This window comes from Pelodiscus sinensis, chromosome 26 (genome assembly GCF_052426305.1).
Source record: "Pelodiscus sinensis isolate ZL-2025 chromosome 26, ASM5242630v1, whole genome shotgun sequence".
Taxonomy (NCBI): domain Eukaryota; kingdom Metazoa; phylum Chordata; order Testudines; family Trionychidae; genus Pelodiscus; species Pelodiscus sinensis.
In genome coordinates, this window is record NC_143077.1 from 19,756,581 (window position 1) to 19,779,232 (window position 22,652).

General features: G+C 48.3%; 1 protein-coding gene across 12 annotated transcripts in view; it reads left to right on the forward strand.

Annotated features, from left to right (window-relative positions):
- Positions 1–22,652, forward strand: part of HIVEP3 (HIVEP zinc finger 3) — a 403,526-nt gene that overhangs the window by 282,247 nt on the left and 98,627 nt on the right. For 8 of the 12 annotated variants that reach the window (XM_075908749.2, XM_075908754.2, XM_075908748.2 and 5 more), the window contains one exon: positions 1,330–1,397. The exons of the other annotated variants lie outside the window; for them this stretch is intronic. The gene's annotated coding sequence lies outside the window, so the exon portion shown is untranslated. The remainder of the gene's footprint in view (positions 1–1,329; positions 1,398–22,652) is intronic. 12 annotated transcript variants of the gene reach the window in all.

Sequence of the window (22,652 nt, forward strand, 5' to 3'; positions counted from 1 at the left end):
GGGGGGGGGGGAGCACAGTTTCAAACTGTGGGCCTTTAAGTAGATAGTTTTAAAAGGAGAGCAGGGATTCTGACACCATCTTTTCCCTGCCGTTTCCTTCGCTTCCCTTCATTGATAAAATAACTGTTGAAGTGAAATCTAAATCCCCCAGAAAGACACTGACTTTGAGTAAATCTGCCGATGGTCTACGGAGAAACTTCAGCCATTTTTATGCTGAAAGCTGTATTGCAGTGCAAGGAGCTGGAACGGCTGCAGAAGGGATGCGGGTGACACAAAGCAGCTGCTTTCAGGGCTTTCTGTGCCCTCTTCATTGGGATGCCACGGAGTGAAATGAATTTGGCTTATTGGGGGTGTATGTAGCCCTGCTCCGTTCGTCTGTTGTGTTGAGAGTTCAGAGTGGCTGGGGCTTGGGGAAGTCCCCACTCTGGTCATCGAAGGGTTAATCAGTATAGCCGAGTCATTCTCTTTCCGAGAGGAGTTTCCCTGTGGCAGCCTGCAGGGCCCTAGGGTAAGACTGGTGGGTGTGTTCTGGCAACCGCTTTGCACTGTGAAATAAACACCCTTTCCTAGAATGGCCTTCGTTGAGCATTGTGCCTGGAGACGGATCACATGGCAGCCCAGGGGTGGGTAAGTGGGCTGTGGAGATTTTATAAGCCTGCTGGGGCCGTCTTGTGGGTCTCCCTTTATGTGGCTGTTCCTGAAATCCAGGGCCTTGTCTGCAGCTATTGACCTAAAACCTCCCCCTGTGGGGCTGCACTTCCCAAAGATCCATCCTGAATCTGGAACGGAGGAGCAGAGAGTCCTGAGCTGCCTGGGGGAGCCAGTCTGCGCCCGCCTGTTGCTAGGAGGATCTCGCTTACAGGATGCTTATGGGTGTTGGCCAGGGAGCCGTCCGAGCCTCTCCCCATGCGGCTGTCAGTGTGAATGGTGAGGTAGCCGCAGTGTTATGCAGAGTGCCAGAGGAGGCTCCGTGGGCAGTGGCAAGTACAAACCTGCCTGAAACGGGAGGGCAGAGACTCAGCACAGCAAGGCTTAGCCAGGCCTTTGCTGCCGCTGCCCATCCTAGTGCGGTGACACTGTGTATCCAGGTGCCAGCTCTGAGTGTGTCCGCGAGTGGGGAATCGCGCCCCAGCTCAGCGTGGACCTAGCCTCGGATGAGATGGGTGCAGGCAAAGTGCTTTAGCAAAGCCCCCTTGCTCAGGGCCGTCAGAGAACGCTTTCATCAGTGGACCGGCTGCCTGGCAGCCCACGCTGGCCGCGGGAGCGGTTCATAAGGGGAAATCCAAGAGCTGTTCTGTCTCACAATTTAGCCTTTGTGTTTCTGCATAGGTTGATCCAGCCTTTCCACGCCTTGGGGAGCACTGGGCCATTTCATTGGTGCTGTAAGCTACATGCCGGTAAGTCAGCATGAGTGCAGACTGATGGAATCCCATGACTGCTTCCTGCCTTTCCTTGTCAGAGAGCCATGTCCCCAGTACATGTAATCAGGTTTACAGCCGGGCGAGCAATATTACAGAGCTTACATGATGTAGTGCAGCGTGGGAAAGGCGGGGAGTGGGTGAATGGCAAAAATAATAGCTCACAAGAGAGTGTAAGACACAATTGCTACCCATCCCTTTCCTTACCTGGCACCTTCCTTTACCCTCACATTGGTTACTTCTGCTGTTCCTCACCCTACCACCTCCTCAACATGTCCAGTTGCCCAGGAGACAACAGACAGCCTCTGTTGTATGCTGCCTATAGCCGTCCTACCATAATAATGGAAGGTCTGTTTCATGCCTGGGGTCATCCTGTTGTGCTTGCTGACACAGCTACACTAGGTCTTTCTCTGCAGATGTGGAATGTTATCCTATTGAGCATCTGGGTGGATGGTTTAAAGTAGTCTCAGGGTATGTCTACACTATAGCGTTATTTCAAAATATCTCATTTTGAAATAGTTATTTTGAAATATCTTATTTCGAAATAACGCATCTACACACAAAATGCATTTCTAAATAGCTTTTTGCTATTTCAAAATAGTGCGTCCACACTGATTGGACGCTGAATCGCATTTAAGGCCAACCGGAACTGGTTCCGGCAGGACATCAGGTCAGAAGTTACCTTGTGGCCAGGGCGGCCGGCAGGGCACACTGAGATGGGCTGGAGACCCCCTATTTCGAAATAAAAATCTACACAGCGCTTATTTCTAAATAGCAATTTCGAAATTGGCACTATTCCTCATGGAATGAGGTTTACCAATTTTGAAATAAGCCCTCTGCTATTTCGAATTAATTTCAAAATAGCAGTTGACTTGTATAGATGCTAGGAAAGTTATTTCGAAATAACAGCTGTTATTTCAAAATAACTTTGCTGTGTAGACATATCCTAACAAAGGGCTGTCTAGAGAGGTGGCCATTAGGTGAGCTGTTGCTATATTTTGCAAGTGGCCTTTCACGCAATTCTTTAAAAAGGATTATTCGCAGGGTGGCTAAAAATGATTTTAAAAAAATAAGATTTTTTATTTAAATTTGGATTTTTTTATTTTTTTAAGTCATGAATAAAATACTATATTTTTCATTGAAAAATAACACCATTAAATTTCATCACAAGCATGCTACACCTACTGACAGTCTCATCAAAATGAACAAATGGCTCTAGGCAGTCCAGCCTAACTACCAGCTCTTGCTTCTTGAACGTTCTGGGCTTTCCATTTCTGTTTCTCAGCAGACTACAAAGTAATATATGAAAAGAGAGAAACAAGCTGAACAGGATTGTGCTTGTTCCCTGCTTATGTGGTGGTGGACTTGGGCCAAGCACAACAGAGGGTTTAGTGAAAATTTTGTTTTAAAGACGGAGAGACAATAGACAGAAAAGGACTGGGGCAGCGTAGAAAGGAACCATGGAGTGGACTGTAAAGAAAAGGGACACCGTTATTCAGGAAACTCACAGCTTCCTATATTCCCTTTTGCCTCAGAAAAACTATCCTGGCTTCTGGGCATAGGAGAGACCCTTCCTGGGAATATTTTGAATAAATTTGTTTCCTGGGTAAAAAAAAGGAAAATGTGTCAGGCATAAGCAGTGCAAGATGGAGCAGGAATGAAACATCCTAAGGAAAGCTGCTTATTGGGAGAAAACAGTGTGGCGGAAGATGTGGATGTGGCTGGGTGGATAAACTGGTTAATAACTTCAATAATTCCAAAAACAATGAGGAGTCCTGTGGCACCTTAAAGACTTAACACATTTATTTTGGCATAAGCTTTCATGGGTAAAAACCCCAGGCATCATTCTTCAAGCCTCTCTGTCTATCTTTTAGTATAAGTGCGATTTGACAAGTAAGTTCCCAAGCTGTTCACTCTGTTGGATGTTGCTAGAAAAAAAAAAGTTGAGCTTAGCTAATCTTTATGGCTTGTTTAATTAGGTAATTAGATTTAGAATCTATCACCTGAGTATACAGTACAGAAAGCTGCAGTGAGAGAAATCTAGAGTTGCCAGTTGCCACTGAGGGTCATTTTCTTATTTCATATTATTAACACGTACCTCTTATTTTGGAACATCGCAGCCACAGGCCATAATGGTGAAGCCATGAGTCTGTTCCCTGTTTCACTTCAGCAGAACTCTTTCCCAAGAGATCCCCATCCCATACTTGTTTTCTCAAAACCAGACGTGTCAGTGAGTTCAAGAGGCTTACTCCAAGTACTGTCAGTCTGAGTGTTTTTGGTAACTTGATTTAAATCAGTGAATGATTGTTTGGTGATTTAAATCACAATGTAAATCAATGATGTAAATCATCTTGATTAAAATCAGTCCACCCTGATTGTTAACATTGGCTAACAGGGATTGTCAGCACTTTCAAAAATGTCCATCGACCTCTTTAGTAACCGGAAGTGGAGGACCAAAAATCCCGATTGTCAGCTGTATAGAAGAGTCACTGCTGTCTTCCCAAAACCTCTTTGCCAAAAGAAACCGGGTGAAATTTCCCTTAGAGAGGGTCTCTCCTCCTCCTCCCCTATTTAGTATTTCCGTGCTTGTTTGGTGGTCCTAGACAAAGAACTGAGCATGAAAAACTTGTGATTGGCTTGCCTCCTTGGTTTTCACTAGGACTTCAAATAGCCTGACAGGGAAATTATTGATGGAAGGAAAATCTTTTCATTTTGCCAACAGGCGCATTATTGAGCTCAGTGATGGGGTAACTGGGTGAAATGTAATGGCTTGTCCTATATAGGAGGTTAGGTTAGGTGAGCTGATGGCCTTTCTGGCCATAACCTCTGTGAATGTAGAACTTTGAGGTTTGCCCACTTCTAGGTCTCAGACCCAGACCATTTTGATATACATAGAAAAGGGAAAGTAAACGGCATTGCATAAAACGCTCTAGCTCTTCACAGAGAGAAAGGATAGGTCCATGGGTTGTCTGCCTTGCAGCCAAGCACCTATGTCTGGCCCATGCGCTCTGCCTTAGGCTCGCAGAGCTGTAAAACATTTGGGCTTGGGCCTGAGCTCTGGCATGTTCCTACCTTGTGGGATTCCACAGCTCGAGTTCCAGCCCAGGCCTAAACATCTGTGCAGTAATTTCACAGTCCTGCAAGCCTGAGTCCCGAAATGGTGCCCAGTGACACTTTCTAGGAGTTGAGGGAGGTGTTGAGACATGGGAGTTTTGAGCGGTACCAGAAGCCAGTGCAGATGTAAATCAATAGAATCTCTGTGACATCAATGCGATTCTGACTACAGTGGTGAAAACATTGGAAAAATTGTCATGTGTTTTCCCTCCTTTCCTCAGAGAGCGCTTAAGGGACTGGTTTATAAGGAGCAAAACCAGGAAGAGGTGGACACACTGGTGATGGGGTCTCTAGATAAATATTTTCATTCATCCACAAGCAGTATGTGTTAGTAAGAGACCAATCACCTGGAAACTAACCAAAATATATTCTGCTTTTCCTTAAATGCACGTTCCTTTCACTTGCATGAAGTATTTTTTTGTGTTCACATTCAGCAGTTCTTCTAGAACTTGTGATGACAAGAGAAAAAAACCCACTATCCAGACTTGATTCTTTCTTCCTATAAAGTTAAGAACATTCCCGTGAAACTGTCATATTTTTCTTTTAAAGAAACATATATCTTGCTTATTCTAAAATTATTCTGCCATTTTGGGTCTTGACTTGGCCTTTTCTTTCATTATTTCAAGACTAATATGTGACGGTTCTTTCCGTAACTATGTTAGTTCCATTGATATAAACCAGAGCCTGAACTTGGCTATAAGAAAAAAAGTATATTTCTTCAGATGCATTCATGCGCACACATCTCAATACAGACTTTACTGCAAAACTGCTAAGGTACATAGTATGTGTGGTATATATGTAATCCCCACAAGACGAGGCTTCAGGCATATCTCTAAGGGAAACTTTTTCTGTTGCTCTCTGTAGCTGTCAGTCTAGTGCTCTTACCAGCCTTAATTTCACTTAGAAAATATTTACCTTGAAAAGTTTGCTTAGTTAAATAAGGTTTTGTACCAATTCCTGTGCTGAGTGACTAAAACAGAGAAGGCTTTACCATGAAAGCTTTTCATGACAAGAGGTGGAGCAGGCATAGGTTGGCACTTACTGCTCATGTGTACCATGAATGTTTTTTCCATTTCTGTTACGTGACAAGTTAACGGTAAGTGTAAATGAGTGCTTTTCAAGAGCCAGACTGGTTCTATAAACAGAAGGTTGCCAGTTGGGTGATAGGATCTGAGTCTCTCTGCTTTCTGTGCAGAATAAAAGGAACATTTTCATCTCTTTTGCTTCAATCAGCATAGGAAGAATCCCCATTGTCTTCAGCCAGAGTTAGTGGGAAAGTTTTTTTCGCTGTCCACATACACCAAAATCTTGCCACTTCTTCAGTTTGCATCAGTGAGTGAAAGTTTTGTTTGCAAAAGACAGTACTTGTTGTTGATGCTGGCCCTAGAATATGACTTATTATCAAACAAGGATTTTCTTGGCAAATGTACAGGATAAAGTAATCCTCTAAATTATATGTTGCTTTTGCAACTCTTTGGTATGGAGCATTGATAAAGTGCTTACGTGTCTATAACACCTTCCATTCCTATGGCTTTAAAAGCAGTTTATAAACTCTATGTACTGGCTCTAAAATATATAACAAATCACTTCACCCACTGTTGAAATGCAGCCACCTCTGAGTTGAAGCGTGGCAGCTGGATGAGAGCATACTGCAATGTTACACAGTATGTTAGGTCAAAAAGGCAAGGAAAATATCACAGCCAGCCTAAATGGGAATACCAGGCTGTGGTCACCTGCGGCAGAATTAGCCCAGAGTCAGTGCCCCTAGCCTGCAAAAAGTGGTGTTTAATTACCAGGGCCGCAAGAGATGGCACTTCCAGCAGCTTCATAACACACCGGGAAGGAGGGGAAAAGGGTTTGCTGGTGCTGTCAGCATGAAGTGGAGTGACCCGACCCCAGCCTGCTCCTCTCCCCCTTGCTCCCAGCTTCATCCCTCGGCTTCTGGCCATGGCCACTGGCGAGTGAAGTTCCACCCCTTCCATCAAGCCTCCTCCCTGAAGCCCCACGGCTGGGAGGCAGGGGAGCAGAGCGGCCCAGGGCCAGATTGCTCCACTTCCAGCCACCGATAGTGAGTGCAGGGACAGGCCCAAACCCTGCTGCCAGCGCCAGGCCCTCCGCTAGCCCCCGGGCCTCGTCGCTTGAGGGAGGAAGTTTGAGAGAGAAGCAGAGCGCCAAGGCTGGGAGCCAGGCTTGGGGGAGTACAAGGTGCTGGGGCTGGATCACTTTGCTTCCCGCCACCGGTGTGGGCAGGGTCAGGCCCGACTCTCTCTGCTGGCGCCAAGCCCCCCCAGTAATTCCTCAGGGGACGGGTATTGGGGGCAGGGAAAGGGCAACGTAGGGGTAGGAAGAGGTGGGGTTGGGTGCAGGGCCTGGAGCAGAGTGGGGGGGGGGGGTGTCCCAAGCCCTGCACACACCCCAGAGTCAGCCCTGCCTGGGGTGTGAGAGACCTGGGTTCAGTTCTCCCTCAAGCAGACAGATTTCAGCAGATGTCAAGAGAGGGCTTTTCCCACCGAGCTGCAGGCTGTTCGGAGGCGGGCTCGCTCTGGGCCTCCTGTGGAAGCTGTTAATCACTGGAACCAGGGAACAGGCGCTGGGGGGGGGGGGGCCCATCCCCAGCGCTTCGACCTCGGGGTTCAAAGTGATCAGCAGCACCAGCACCGCCTTACCTGGCTGATGTGTGTGGAGCGAGGCAAACCCCTAACGCTCAGCCCCTAACGCTCAGCCCCTGATACAGAAATGAGTCCAGGGCAGCAGCTCCCAGTTGGGAATCCCTAGCAGAGCTAAGCACCTCGCTGTGGCCCTAACTTAACTCTGGGAGAAGGCTGGGCTCAGGACACACCCCTCTTCTGTGCATCTCCCATTGGCTGGCTTAGATGGCTCCACTCAGCATGCTGGGTGTGGGGCGCACATACTCTGGGGCTTTCCTCCCCCCATTCATTGAGTAGGGAACCTGAGGGTAGTTGTGGGGGGAGGGGGTGGATGGAGGTCCTGTGATTTCTAGGCATTTAAAAGACTGTGACACTTGGCACCAGGACACCCAAGTTCCATTGTGGATCCAGGCCCCAGGGGCTGAACAAGTAACTCGTCACTTTAACTTCCTTAATTCAATAACTTGCATTTCTAATGTAAAACTTTAAATATTCCAGGCTGCCTTTCAAAATGCCTCTTACCTTGCTACAGAGTGATACTTCAACCCCTTTGAGCCCTCACAATTTGGAAAAAAAAAGGAAAAAAAAGTGGAAATTTACATTATTCATTGGAGGGAGACTCTGACTAGGTCCGACAGGACAAGTTTTCCCTTTTTCTTAAAAAAAATGAACAAAACAGCAAATCCTAAAGGGAGAAACTGAACTGAAATAAGGATCAGGCATCAAAGTGAGGCGTCCTAGTGAGATGTTATGGAGATGTACACACCGATTCCAAACAAAGCAAATAGCAGAGAGCAGTCCAAGGGTGGTCTTTTGTCAGCCATGGCTGCATAATGTCCTCCCATGAGTTATGGGGACTTAAATAAATGACCTCGTGAGGTCCCTTTGGCTCTGTCCACACTATGGCTATGTCTACACTGGCATGAATTTCCAAAAATGCTTTTAATGGAAAAGTTTTCTGTTAAAAGCATTTTCAGAAAAGCGTGTCTAAATTGGCAGGATGCTTTTCCGCAAAAGCACTTTTTGTGGAAAAGCGTCCGTGGCCAATCTAGACGCGGTTTTCTGCAAAAAAGCCCCGATTGCCTTTTTGACGATCGGGGCTTTTTTGCAGAAAATAGTACTATGCTGTCTACACTGGCCCTTTTGCGCAAAAGTCTTTCGGAAAAAGATTTTTGCCCGAACGGGAACAGCATAGTATTTCCGGAAAAGCACTGATGATTTTACATGAGATGATCAGTGCTTTTCCGGAAATTCAAGCGGCCAGTGTAGACAACTGGCAAGTTTTTTCCGCAAAAGCAGATGATTTTGTGGAAAAACTTGCCAGTCTAGACACAGCCTATCAGGTTATTTTGAAATAATCACTCCCAAAATAAGACCATTCCCGTTCACAGGCAGGAATTATTTCAAAATATCAAGCCCATTATTTCATAAGAACACGCGTGGCAGTGTGGACGCTTGCTTGTTATTTCGAAATATCTTCCCAGTGTGGACAGGCTCTTTCAGTCTTATGGTTCTGTGCCTTGGACCGGGACAGAAGTTCACAATAAAGACCAGAGAATAGTTTGGATCAGTACGAAGGGTGCCATGTCTTCACCTAACCTTCAGATCCTAGTTTGAATTTAACCTTTTCAAAGTGCTTCCTGAATTCTCTCCCTTGGAAGTAAGGGGGAAAGGAATTGTTCTTTTCTCACAAGACACGTAGCCTAATGGAGCACAATCCTACAACCCCATTAACTTCGTGCAAAGGGAGCATTTGCTTTCACTTTTACCTGGTGCAGGGCAACAGGCGATCAGGTCTCAAAAGCAATGCATTATTTATGTATAGACATTTTGCCAATATTCGTCACAATAATATTTGCAGCAAATGGAAAGTGTTTTACAATATCAAAAGAAAGACTACTTTGTCATTTTAGTGGAGTTATAAAATAATCATGGAGGCTGTTTTAATTTTATTGTGCTTAAGTTTTATTGCTTTTTCTTAATTGCATCTGCTTTATTGTTAACGAGACAATAAGCACTTTGTGAAATAGCTTGAGGAGCGGAATGATCCAGGAACAGAGATGGAATTAGATTGGTTAAAAAAAAAAAGATTTACTGCTTTCCTTGTCTACAAAATCCCCTTTCAATTCCCTAAACATTCACTGCCCAGGAGGACACAGAATTGACCTCCTAATATTCCTCTGTAAGTTCATCATGCCGCTGATTGTGACTGGCTCCTTGGCAGCAAAAGAATTAGCTCTACCTAGGGGCAGAAAGGCGCATTGCCCATAATCTCACCTGGTCAGGCAGCTTCAGGGGATAGCCAAGTTAGTCTGTTACAGAAAAAAACAACCAATGGTCTGGTAGCACTTTATAGACCAACAAAACATGGAGATGGTATCATGAGCTTTCGTGGGCACAGCCCACTTCTTCAGGCAGTACCAAGTTGTTGGCCTGCTCTTGCATTCTTCCCTTTCTAATCACTGTGGGAATCAGCCACATTCAGCCTTGGGATTTGCATTTCTCAAGCAAGCCAAGATTTCTTGTTTTCCTGATTGTCGAACTGCATAAACCTCTATGGCTACTTGCAGTTAACAAGCCTATGGCACTTGCTGTTATTTTTTCTCTTTCACAAAGCAGTGGGGACTGCTGCTCACCCCCTCCCAGGGAGCCCATGAAATGCAAATAAAAAGGTTTTAGGTGGTGAATGTCATGCAAGAAACTGGGGCATCTAGCCCCCTGTCTGGTGTTACCCTGCTGGGCAGAAATATAGAATTCTTACTAGTATAACACCCTTATCCACACTCTCTTTGCCTCCTTCGGCACTAATCTCCTTATGGATTTTGGTGGACAGGCCTGAGTGTTCTAGCACCACCTACTCAGGAAGGTGTAAGTTCCTTATTTTCTCCCCATATGAATTTATTTTGGGTGCTTCCTCCCCGCTTGCTCCTTCCTGGCAGGGCTAATAGGGCAGCTAGGAAGTAAAATTCTACCCACAAGGTAACCCTGCTTACTAGCCAGATAGTTGGAGACCGGAAGACATCACTTGAACATGTACAGTATATTTAGCACAGTGATCCCGTCAAACAGGAGATAAATACAACAGAGCAAAACACTATTCTCAGCGGTACCGGTGTCTGTGCTGATAATGTCCGTGAAGTCCTCTGTCCGGTGACCTGGTATTGCCGATGTGAAATCGCAGTCCTATTGGCCTGCATGCTGTGCTAGGGCCCTTGATGACCGGAGACCACGATCTCTTCTGTGCGAGGTTAGCAGTGTGTCTGGCTGGGTGTGGTGCAGCCAAGGGACTCACACGCCAGATAAGGTGTCAAGTCCTTCTGCAGATGTAACAGACCATGGGTAATACATCTGGCTTGAGAGCACAGTTCAGGCAGTTGGGGTGGCCCAAGCAACCTCCCTGACAAACTAACTTAGGATGCAGGGCGCATGTTACAAAACTCTACTGAACTCCTAACTTCAGTCTCCCGCCCCCGGGCACAGACACACGCAGCAGGCAGCTGCCCTGGATTACCGGCCAGAGCAGTTGTGCCCTTAGGGAATGTCTACACTAGGAAATTATTTCGGAATAACTAAATTCAGAATAATAACTCCGGAAATAACAAAATGGAAATAGCATGGCCCCCTATGGGGGAGCCTCGAAATTAGTCTGAGGCAGGCTCCCTTAACGTGGGTGTGCTACCTCGCCTTAGCGCCCCACGAAGCACTAGGGAGTAAGTACTTTGACTCTGGGAAGTCGTTATTTCGAAATAGCGGCAGTGGAGCGCCCACACTGGTGCTGTTTTGAAATGAAATCAGTGTTACTCCCCGAGGAGAGCAGGAGTACAGATTTTGAAGTAACAAGCTTAGTTTGAAATAACAAGATGCTCTGCTTATTATTTAGAAATAACCTCCTGGTGTAGACCAGGGCTTGGAGCGCCAGGGGCCAACTCCACCTGCCTGGGGGAGTTTTCCCATCAAACCCCTCCAAACTGGGAGCCAACTGGGAGAGGGAAAGGCTGCAGCTGAGCGCTCTGTTTTGGGTGAGTTCCTTGGGCCTACACTGTCAGCAGACTGAGAACAGCAGCTCAGTCCCATTGAAGAGATTCCTGTATCTTTGCACAGCAAAGTGTGATCAGAACAGCCTGACATGGGCACTGTAACCCTGAAACATTGAGCACTGATGTAAGCAAACCATGGGGGAGTGTGCTGCAAGGAAGAGGAAGGAGCCTTATAATTAATCTTTATTGTTGGTTTCTTGATGCTTTTGACCTACCTAATGGCTCTTTTCCATCTTTTAATTCTCTTTTAAAATCTCGTCTACACTGCATCAGCCCAAATTATGTTGCTATACAGCTTGCCATGGTTCATGTCAACCCAATGTCCCTTCTTTCCGTGGTGTGTGTGCTCACCAGGGGCACTTCCACCAACTTACCTGGGTGGGACATTGACAGCTTGAGTCCCCTCTGCCCTAGGGCTGCAGCTGGAGCTGGGCTGTCAGCCCTGGGGTGGGAACCCCACAATGAGGCCAACAGCCAACAGGCGATGCAGGCAACGCAGTGTCTACACAGATGCTGTATCACCCTAATTATATCACCCTAAGGCAGAGGTGGGCAAATAGAGGCCCACGGGCCGGATCCATCCCACCAGGGCCAGCTCCTGGCAGGATGCCGCTGCTATATTTACCTGTACCTCTGCAGGTATGGGCAACTGCAGCTCTGATGGCCGCGGATCGCCATTGCCAGCCAATGGCAGCTGTGGCATGTATAGTAGGCAGCTTACAGGAGCGCCCATTCCCAGCTTCTGACAAACAGAAGTTAGGGTATGTCTACACTACCCTCCTAATTCGAACTAGGAGGGTAATGTAGGCATACCGCACTTGCAAATAAAGCCCGGGATTTGAATTTCCCGGGCTTAATTTGCATGAAGCCGGCCGGCGCCATTTTTGAATGCCGGCAGTTCGAACCCCGTGCCGCGCGGCTACACGCAGCACGGAGTAGTTAGTTCGGATTAGGCTTCCTAATCCGAACTGGCTGTACTCCTCATTCCATGAGGAGTACAGCTAGTTCGGATTAGGAAGCCTAATCCGAACTAACTACTCCGTGCCGCGTGTAGCCGCGCAGCACGGGGTTCGAACTGCCGGCATTTAAAAATGGTGCCGGCCGGCTTCATTCAAATGAAGCCCGGGAAATTCAAATCCCGGGCTTCATTTGCAAGTGCGGTATGCCTACATTACCCTCCTAGTTCGAATTAGGAGGGTAGTGTAGACATACCCTTAGGGACACCATCCTTGCCCATCCTGACTAATAGCCATTAATGGTCCTGTTCTCCATGAATTTATCTTGCTGTTTTTTTAACCCCATTATGGTCTTGGCCTTCTGACAAGAAGTTCCACAGGTTGACTGTGCGCTGCGTGAAACATTGTTTTCTTTTGTTTGTTTTAAACTTGCTTCCTGTTAATTTCATGTGGTGATCCCTAGTTCTTGTGTCAATAACTTTTCCTTTTTTACTTTCTCTACCTAAATCATGATTTTATAGGCCTCTATCATATCCTCCCTTAGTCATTTCTTTTCCAAGCTGAAAAGTTTCAGTCTTATTAATCTCTCCTCATCTGGCAGCTGTTCCCTACCCCTCATCACTTTTGTTGCTTTATGACACAAAGTTCCAGTCAGGGAAAGAGAAGTAAGATCATCCTTGAGCTTGAGTTCATGGATGTGTCAGGGAAGCATCAAGGAAACCATTTTCAGCTGATCTGGATGAAGCTTACTGGCCACCGGGCTGTGGTATTGACTGAAACCTCACTCCCTGCTGATTCACCCCACAATTATGAAATTGAGCAGCAATCGTGAACTTTTGAACTCTAGTTATCCTCTTCTCCCTCTCCACATCCCCCTTGTGGCTTGAAACCGTAGAAACATTTGGGAAGATTTCACAGTACGTGAAGATAACCGTTCATCTCAAGATGTGGGGGTGGGGAAGAGCTGTGTCACCAGAGAAAGGGAATTTCTTTAAAGGCACCCAAGACAAACTAATGTAGAAAGAGTCAACATCTTGCCAAGAGCTAGTTTCCCCATTTTGGTTTGGGCAGGGCAGGAGAGATTACTTCTGATTCATTTTGAGAGAATCACTACTTGGCACTAGTTTCAAAATACTCGATTACTAATCCCTTTTCACACCAGTGTGTAAATAAATTAAATCATGGCCACATAGGAACTGAATGCAGCAGAGATTTTCCACTAATCCCGAGGAGTCTCAAGAGTGCAATCCTACTTCACAGCCACAAACACGAACAGTCCTGAGGGTCTCCGTAGTAAAAGTTTTGCCTGGGGGGTTATGAGATTCAGTTGACTGTTCATGAGAAGAATGTCTCCTGCAGTGTAAAAAGAGCGGGGTAGGGAGCTACTCCTCCCAGAGACAGTGTGTGTCTTGGAGGCTGGAGGCTTTCTGCCTGTGGCCCATGGAACCCCAGGGGCAGTGACGTGGGACTGGCTGGGGAGTGGGTTGCTGAACAGAGCTGTAAACTCTCAATGATGGAAAACACTTCAAGCCTGGGGCTGTGGCAGCAGCGCTAGTTCCAGCACCCTGCCCTGGGCTCTGCAGACTGTTTCTTAGGGTCCCTAGAATGCTGGTTTTCAACCACTGGTCCACAGACTCCCGGAGGTTCCCAGACTAAGATTTTCAAAGGGGTCCCCTCCTCCACTGGAAATGTTTAGGGGGTCCACCAATGAAAAAAGCAGCCCCAGTGGATGGAGCCACAGACTGGGACTTGGGAGATCTGAGTTCTGTTCCTGGCACTCTCGCTAGCAAGCTGGGTGGCTTTGGGCAGGCCAGCGTGCTTAAGTTTCACCAGTTGTAAAATGGGATTATGCTAGTGGCTTCCTTTGCAAAATGCTCTGAGATCTCCTGATGCAAGTGATATAGAAGAGCCAGGTGTAATTAGTACGTGTGTCCTTGGACTCACCACAGGAGCCTGAGTTCACACTGTAGTGGTGGAAATGACTCTGGAGTTTCTTTATCCCGAGTGAGTGTTTGTCCACCACAAAATGGGGCTTGTGTCCCAAATGCCTCTTGTTATGGCCATGTTGGTCCCAGACTTAGACGCTTACATCCCTAGGGCTGAGGTCGTTCTAGAGTGATTCCCTCCACAGGTGACTGTGGTTTTTTATCTTTCTTCATTTTCCTATATGAGTTCATTTGAAAACAATGATTGTCCAATTTCATCCGCACAGTAGTTATTGGACATTCAGGGCATGGTGCGAGACGCACCGCAGGTTGCAATAGGCATCTGTAGGGCCCATAGATTTGAAAGGTATGTTGTGGGGGGTGTTGAGCATTGGAGCTACAGCTGCAGACTTCGCATCTGTTGTTCTGGCAGGGTCTGCTGCCGCTTTGAGCTGGTGTGTCATGGCCCTTGGGCAGCTTGCTCCTGATGATGAGCATGGAGAGTTTGGGGAGTTATTTGACCAGCAGAAGAGGGGGTTCAGGAAAGATTTCTTTCAGGATTGCTTATTACAACAACATGGAACCCAATGCCAACCCCTCATCCCCCATTCCTTTCCACTCCCCTTTTCTTTCTTCCTATGACGGAAGGGATGTTAAAGGCTCACTGCACTATGTATGATCCTTTTAAATATATGTGAATTGCTTGTGATAAGCATCCTGTTTCATCTTGTATTTAGCTGTGACACCTCTACACTATAAAATTAAGTTGGCCTAAGGTACCTTGATATACAACCACTGCAGTAACTTAGTAAGTTTTGCCCAGCCACACAAACTCCTTGTGTTGCAGTGTGCAGCCACAGCAGGGGCGCGTGGGCTGATGTCACAACCCGTGTGGGTCATCGTGGGACAGTTTCTGAAAGGCAGCAGCCGTCAATGGAAGCCAGGTGGTGTCTACACTGACATTGCCTCGACATCTAGGGCACGTCTACACTAAAAATTAAATAGACTGAAGTTATATTGATTTTAAGCCACCCAGGACACCTCGGCTTTCCCTAGCCCTGCGGCGGCTGCCGGGCCTCGGGTTGGAGAGTTGGGGGGGAGTTGGGGTTTCAGCCATGTTTGGGATGCTAAGGGTCTGGCCATAGTGGGGTGTGTGTCAGGGCTTTAGCTGCTTCAGGGCAGGGGGGGAAGACGGTTCAGAGTTCCACCAGCCGAGGGGGTGCAGGCTGGCGGACGGGGTAGAGCTGGGGCTAGCCTCCCAAGAGGGGACTCTACCTGCTGCCCATGCAACCACTGTGTCAATTAAACTGCTTTTGTGTGTCCGCATTACACTCCTCATGTCAGCTATGCAGGTCTTCACCGGGAGTGCTTGCACCAGGTCAGCTGTCAGTGAACAGATGGAACTGTCAATGTAACTGGCCTTGGGAGGCAGGTTGTGAGAAGCAGCAAGAGTTGATGTAAGCAATGTGGTGTCTACACTGACGCTGCATTGACCTAACTACATCGACTACCACCACGCCTCTCATGGAGGCAGAGCTATTAAGTCTGTGAAGAGAGTGAGTTACCCCAGGGGGAGCTATGCTGCAGTGTAGACATTTAGGGTATGTCTACACTACCACCCTAGTTCGAACTAGGGTGGTTAATGTAGTCAACCGGAGTTGCAAATGAAGCCCGGGATTTGAATTTCCCAGTCTTCATTTGCATGTTGCCGGGCACCGCCATTTTTAAATGTCCGCTAGTTCGGACTCCGTGCCCCGCGGCTACACGCGGCACGAACTAGGTAGTTCGGACCAGGCTTCCTATTCCGAACTACCTGTACTCCTCGTGGAACAGGAATGGAACGAGGAGTAATGGTAGTTCGGAATAGGAAGCCTAGTCCGAACTACCTAGTTCGTGCCGCGTGTAGCCGTGGGGCACGGAGTCCGAACTAGCAGACATTTAAAAATGGCGGCGCCCGGCAACATGCAAATGAAGCCAGGGAAATTCAAATCCCGGGCTTCATTTGCAACTCTGGTTGACTACATTACCACCCTAGTTTGAAGTAGGGTGGTAGTGTAGACATACCCTTACAGAGTTAGGTTGCTAGAGTGAGAAAAATAGGTTGTCTAGACTGGCTGGAATAGATTTCCCAGACTTCAAGCAGACTTTTGTGTTGCTCAGAACTTGTCTCAGAAATTGGTCCAATAAAAGCTATCTCACCCTATCTTCTAACAATCAGCTAAAAAATCTAAGACTGTTCAGCTGCCCGACACGGGGGAACACGGGGACATGTGAAATCTGCGCCCTAGCAGGACACGTACCCAGATGCCGCCGGCGCATCAGAGGTCGCTGAGGTTCAGATGCGGAAAGTGAAACGACTGGCCCCGACCCACATGTCAAGCAGCCTCCTGCTGTGCTGAGCTTCCTGCCTGCATGTACATCCTGCCACGGTGTAATTGAACACTCCATCTTCACAGGGCTGGGGCCTGGGCCCAGAGTGGAGCTTTCGCGTGCAGGGCCTTTCCCCTCCAGCCTGCTCCCTGCCTCTGGCCTCCTCACGCTGCCGCTTCTCTCGCTTTCATCTTAAGAGCAGCCGACTGTGGCTGGGAAAGAGCCTGGTCAGCCCCCAGATGGAGGGGGAAATGCAGGACAGGCACCCGTCTGTCTTCTCTACCCACACTCAGCTTTTGGACTAGGCTAGGCTGGGCTCCCTTGGGCTGCCATGGCGATGGAGGACCCAGGCTCTGCTGTCCCACTCAGTCATCAGTTCAGGATGAGACGGGCTCTAGGGTTTTACATTCCCCCCAGGCTGGCTTCCCAACTCTGCACATCCCAAGCAGCCCTCTGGCAGCAGCCTTCAGGGTTGGGGAAGCCCCTGGAGTCCTCCCTTCTCCAGAGGCTGGAGCAGCAGGAGCAGCATTGCTGATTGATGCTCAGGGGGAAAAAGGCTGGAAAACCCTTTGATCCCCGCCCCAGTCAGCTCCGGGAAGTTCCATGCCTCCCAGTGCGGGGGAGCTGCCGGCAGTGGCCTGCGTCTCTTGGGCTACGTCTAGACTGGCCCCTTCTCCGGAAGAGGCATGCAAAGCAGGCAAGCCAGAATAGGGAAATCCGCGGGGGATTTAAATATCCCCCGCGGGATTTAAATAAACATGGCCACCGCTTTTTTCCGGCTTGGGGAAAAGCCGGAAAAGAGCTTCTAGACTGGCGCGATCCTCCGGAATAAAGCCCTTTTCTGGAGGATCTCTTATTCCTACTTGCAAGGAAAAAAAGCGGCGGCCATGTTTATTTAAATCCCGCGGGGGATATTTAAATCCCCCGCGGATTTCCCTATTCTGGCTTGCCTGCTTTGCATGCCTCTTCCGGAGAAGGGGCCAGTCTAGACGTAGCCTTGGTGTTTGCACAGCAGAACAGCGGGAGAGGCTATGGCCTGGATACCAGCAGAGGAGTTAGGAGCTTGACAGGATCCAGTGTGACTGCAGCATCACTACTCTGTGCAGCACTGACAGTGTTAGCTGCTGGCCCTTCCCTCTGCAGCACGAGCTCCCACCTCTAACCTCTCTCATTAACGTCTGCCTCCCCCGGTCTCCAGCGCATCCCCTCTTCTCCCGGTCTCTCTTAGCGCTGACATGACTGCGCTAAGAGCTTCCTGTGGACATTCCTGTCGTGACAGGAGAGCCCCTCTTGGTAGTTAATCCCGCACCCGCTGAGTTGATGGGAGAAGCCCTCCCCCAAGAGCGCTGCCTATGCCGGGGGTTAGATCCGTGCCGCTGTGTCCCCTCGGGCATGGATTTTTCATTTCCCTGAGCAATACTGAGGTGAGTTCATAGTGTAGACCTGGCCTGAGGCTGGAAGCTACTGTATGCCGTGTGTATCACTGAGCACAGCTGTCGCATGCCAAATGAAAAATAACAGCTTGCAGAAATAAGCAAATTCCGGGCCTGGAGAGCCCTGAGATGGCTGGTATGAGCAGGAGATAACAATACGGGTAATAGTGCCCACCCTTTTTTCTACTGGTCACTGCTGCAGTGACAGCTTACCGAGTCCAGCAATACCCGAAGCAATGCCTCTCACCCCCATGACCGTTCCAAGGCTAGGGGCTCTGGAAGTACAGAACTGAGATCAAAACTGAGCCTGCTTGGAAGCATGGCCATGGATGTGCCACACTCGGCCTTATCAAGGCATGGCCAACCTGGTCAGAAACACCTGCTGTTTCAGTCCTGCGCCCTCCCCCATCCCCACTGCCTCCCAGCACTGTAGATGCTGCTCAGTCTTGAGCACTCCTGAGGCCTTGTAGGTCATGTCCACGGACCACTGACCTGGGCCAGATTTTGGGATGATTTGGGAGATGACCCACCAAGTTCAATTTTGCTTGTGATCTAACCGAGGCTTGGGCCTGGCTATCCAGAGGTGAAGGATTAATGCGTTCGGTCACTGTAGCACTGCACACTCAGTCCTCCTGCGTACTTCCTGTGCGCAGGCCTCCCATGAGCCTCAGTTTGCCTGTGTTCGATTTTACAGTAAAACTAGAAAGCAAAAGGTGAAGGTGGGAAAAAACCTTTCCACTGTGTCCTGCGACCTCGACCTTCAGGTCAAAAGAGGTCACTTGGTCCAGGATGGCCTTCAATGTAATCTACATAATAAAAAGTCACCTCTAGGCTAGCTGCCTCCCTGTCCGTAGTAGATACTCTTGGATAAATGTGGGCAGCTCCATTCAGAAAGGTAAGTCTGCCCTTAATTGCGTTGGATAGCCATAGCCTAACCTGAGAACAGCATGCTAGCAAGCCAGTGGCTCGTGCTGTGTACAGTAGCGCTGTCTTTAACACTCGGACATGAAGGGAGCCAGGTCTCCTGGCAAGAGACCAGTGTGGTGAGTTCCCAGTATGTTTGTTCACTCTTCCCCAACTCGCTGTGGGGCTGTGTCCGTACAATAGAGACAGCTACTCAGGTGGGTAAAGGAGGCTGCTGTGGAGTCCTGCTAATGTTGATCAGATGCTTTAGTAGAAATCGTTAGTAGAAAATCTTTTGCTGTGGCGTGGTATGTGATGAGGAGGCTGGAGCTGTAGTTTATTTCCAGGGTTGGGCAAGCTGAGGCGCAGGAGAAGTAAGCCATGTTGTCCGAGTTGGATTGTGTGAGTGCAGGAGAAGTAAGTCACACTGTCCGAGTTGGATTGTGTGAGCCACAAGAGAAATAAGCCACGTTGCCTAGTTGGATTGTGTGAGGCCCAGAAGAAGTCAGCCACGTAATCCGAGTTGGATTGTGTGAGCCACAAGAGAAGTAAGCCACGTTGCCTACTTGGATTGTGTGAGGCCCAGGAGAAGTAAGCCACGTAATCCGAGTTGGATTGTGTGAGCCACAGGAGAAATAAGCCACGTTGCCGAGTTGGATTGTGTGAGGCCCAGGAGAAGTAAGCCATGTAATCCGAGTTGGATTGTGTGAGCGCAGGAGAAGTAAACCACGTTGTCCAAGTTGGATTGTGTGAGCCACGGGAGAAGTAAGCCACGTTGTCCGAGTTGGATTGTGTGAGATCCAGGAGAAGTAAGCCACGCTGTCCGAGTTGGATTGTGTGAGCCACAGGAGAAGTAAGCCACGTTGCCAAGTTAGATTGTGTGAGGCCCAGGAGAAGTAAGCCACGTAATCCGAGTTGGATTGTGTGAGCCACAAGAGAAATAAGCCACGTTGCCTACTTGGATTGTGTGAGGCCCAGGAGAAGTAAGCCACGTAATCCAAGTTGGATTGTGTGAGCCACAAGAGAAGTAAGCCACGTTGCCTACTTGGATTGTGTGAGGCCCAGGAGAAGTAAGCCACGTAATCCGAGTTGGATTGTGTGAGCCACAAGAGAAGTAAGCCACGTTGCCTACTTGGATTGTGTGAGGCCCAGGAGAAGTAAGCCACGTAATCCGAGTTGGATTGTGTGAGCCACAAGAGAAGTAAACCACGTTGCCTACTTGGATTGTGTGAGGCCCAGGAGAAGTAAGCCACGTAATCCGAGTTGGATTGTGTGAGCCACAAGAGAAGTAAACCACGTTGCCTACTTGGATTGTGTGAGGCCCAGGAGAAGTAAGCCACGTAATCCGAGTTGGATTGTGTGTGAGCCATTATTTAAGAATTAAAACGTGGTATAAAGTTTATTTCTTTATAAAAATGCGGGAGCTCCTTGGAGGTGCCCTTATTGCCACAGTTACGTTTTGGCTTTTAGAAAAGTGACCCTGTTGACTAGAATCACACATTAACAAAGAGCGTTAAAATTACATTGCAAATTGGAGGAATATTCCAAGACATTTATTTCCGGTGCTGAGCAGGGCCGTCGCTAGGGTGCCTGGGACCAGTCATCCCCCCGCTGGCTGGGGGTCCCCTCTGCAGCAGATCCCCAGGTGCGGGGGGCCTCAGATCCCCCATTGTAATTTAACTGGAAATTACAATATAAATAAATACACTGAGTTCTCAAACGTTCTTCTCCTCAGCACAGCAAGAGAGGGGCCAGTGTTCTGTGCTGTAGGCCAGGGGAAACTGCATCATGATGGCACAGTATCACATGCAGCTGCAGTAGCGTCAGATGACGTGTTGTCACCACGCAGCGTATTTTGCGTCTGTGTAATACCATTGTGCGAACCCGGCTTTCCGGATGTGGGATTGCATGTTGAAATTAGAGGAGCGTGTGAAAACTGGGGTAGTTTACAAATCTATTCTGGGCAGAGCTGGATAACTTAAGGGCAAAACTTTCTCTTCAAAGTGTGATTAGAGTCAGAAAATAGCCATGGAGAAATTATTCCAGTTCCCAGGAGCAGTGTCCCTGCAAGCTGAGCACTTAGGCGGCCGCCCTGGTGAGATTCAAATGCCACCCAGCTGATTAGCAGAGCGCCCCAGCTGGCAACATGTATTTCTACTAGTGGTGCACATCCACACGTGCCTCAGTACATATAACAAAATTTATTCCACACACGTACGGAAAACATTAGAGGGAACATTGCCCAGGAGTAACTCCCTTTGTCTTTGGCGGACACGGCCCCTGTTTATCCTGGGCTGGGTTATTCCCGCCCATACAGATTTTTCAAGTGACTCACAATTTTGGGCTGCCTCAGTGTTTGGCTGGAGACACCTTAAAGGCACAACCATCGTCTGAAAATCTGGCTATTTTAAGATGTCTCACGTTGGCCTCCCAAAATGTGGCCATCCAAAATGTCTAGTCCCTTCTGTGTGCAAGCGGGGTCCTGCTCTGTACAGACCTGGTTGAAAGTTTTTGACTGAAACATTTTTTTCCATTGAAAAATTCTGATTCGAGTCAGCCAAAATGTTTCACCTATTTTTATCAATTTCCCATCAACTGCTTGGGGCCAAATGGAAAAAGGAAAAAGGTCTGAGATGTTGAAATGGGTCATTTGCATAATACCCAAATGTGTCCGGTTTTAGAGCTACATTCACAAAGGTCTTGAGGTACAGAACTGAGGAGGGAGTGTTGCAGCTTCCCTGACAACCATTAGCCCTGTGGCCAGGACACATTGGGTCAGGGAAGGCTCTGCACTGGAGCAGGGACTGGCCCCAGGCTAGGGAGTATAGATCAGTCTCTCCGGCTGAATGTCTCCCACTGTGTATGAAGCACGTTTTGTAGTCACTGGCCACGGAGAGCATAGGAATGGCTCTGGGGGTTAGGGCTGGCCTGTGCTCCCTGCTCCAATGAGCACTGCATCGTGTATAAAAAGTGGAAAAGCTTCAACAGGAGAAATTGAGCGAGCCAGTCGCAGCGAAGCCAGTAGCTGGGTGATTTGGGCCCTATGCTGAGTTTAAGTCCCTGCTCTAGAGTGGCCTGGATCTGCCTTTGCCCAAGCGAATGCCCCAGTCACTGACCTGGTGGGCCTTTGGAACTGCCCCTCCTCATCTGTTCCGTCAACCTAGCTACTCATGTGTTTTGATTTTGTTAAAAGTGCCACAGACAAAACCAAACCTTCCATTTGGGGCTGAACAAGCCATTTTAAGTGACCCGGGGGCTTTTTACATATGCGAAAAAATGTCTGTTTTGGATTGTCTTAAACGGATTTTTTTTATTGACCTTTTGGAACGGGCAGTGACATGAAAAATCCGTCCCTAGAGCTGCCAAGTATCAGAGGGGTCGCCGTGTTAGTCTGAATCTGCAAAAGCAGCGAGGAGTCCTGTGGCACCTTATAGACTAACTGAAGTGTTGGAGCATGACATGCATCTGACGAAGTGGGTCTTTGCCCACGAAAGCTTATGCTCCAACACTTCAGTTAGTCTATAAGGTGCCACAGGACTCCTCGCCCTAGAGCTGTGTAAGTGTTGTATGTGGATTACCAGAAACAATAGTATTAGCAGAACCAACACAGTGATGGGAGAGTGACCCGTGTTCCATTTTGACTCGTGTGTGGTTTATAATTGTGTAAACAAAGCTCCAGTTGCAGGGTGAAATTCCACTCTCTTGAAGACAGTTTGGTGTGACACACGCAGGGCAGTGTGAGGGCAGCGGGCATGGGCAGCATGTATCATAGGCTGAGGGTGTCTGTGCCCGTCCAGGGGTCATGGCCCTGTCCAGGTTCTACCCGACGCCTTCTCCTGCTTGTCCTT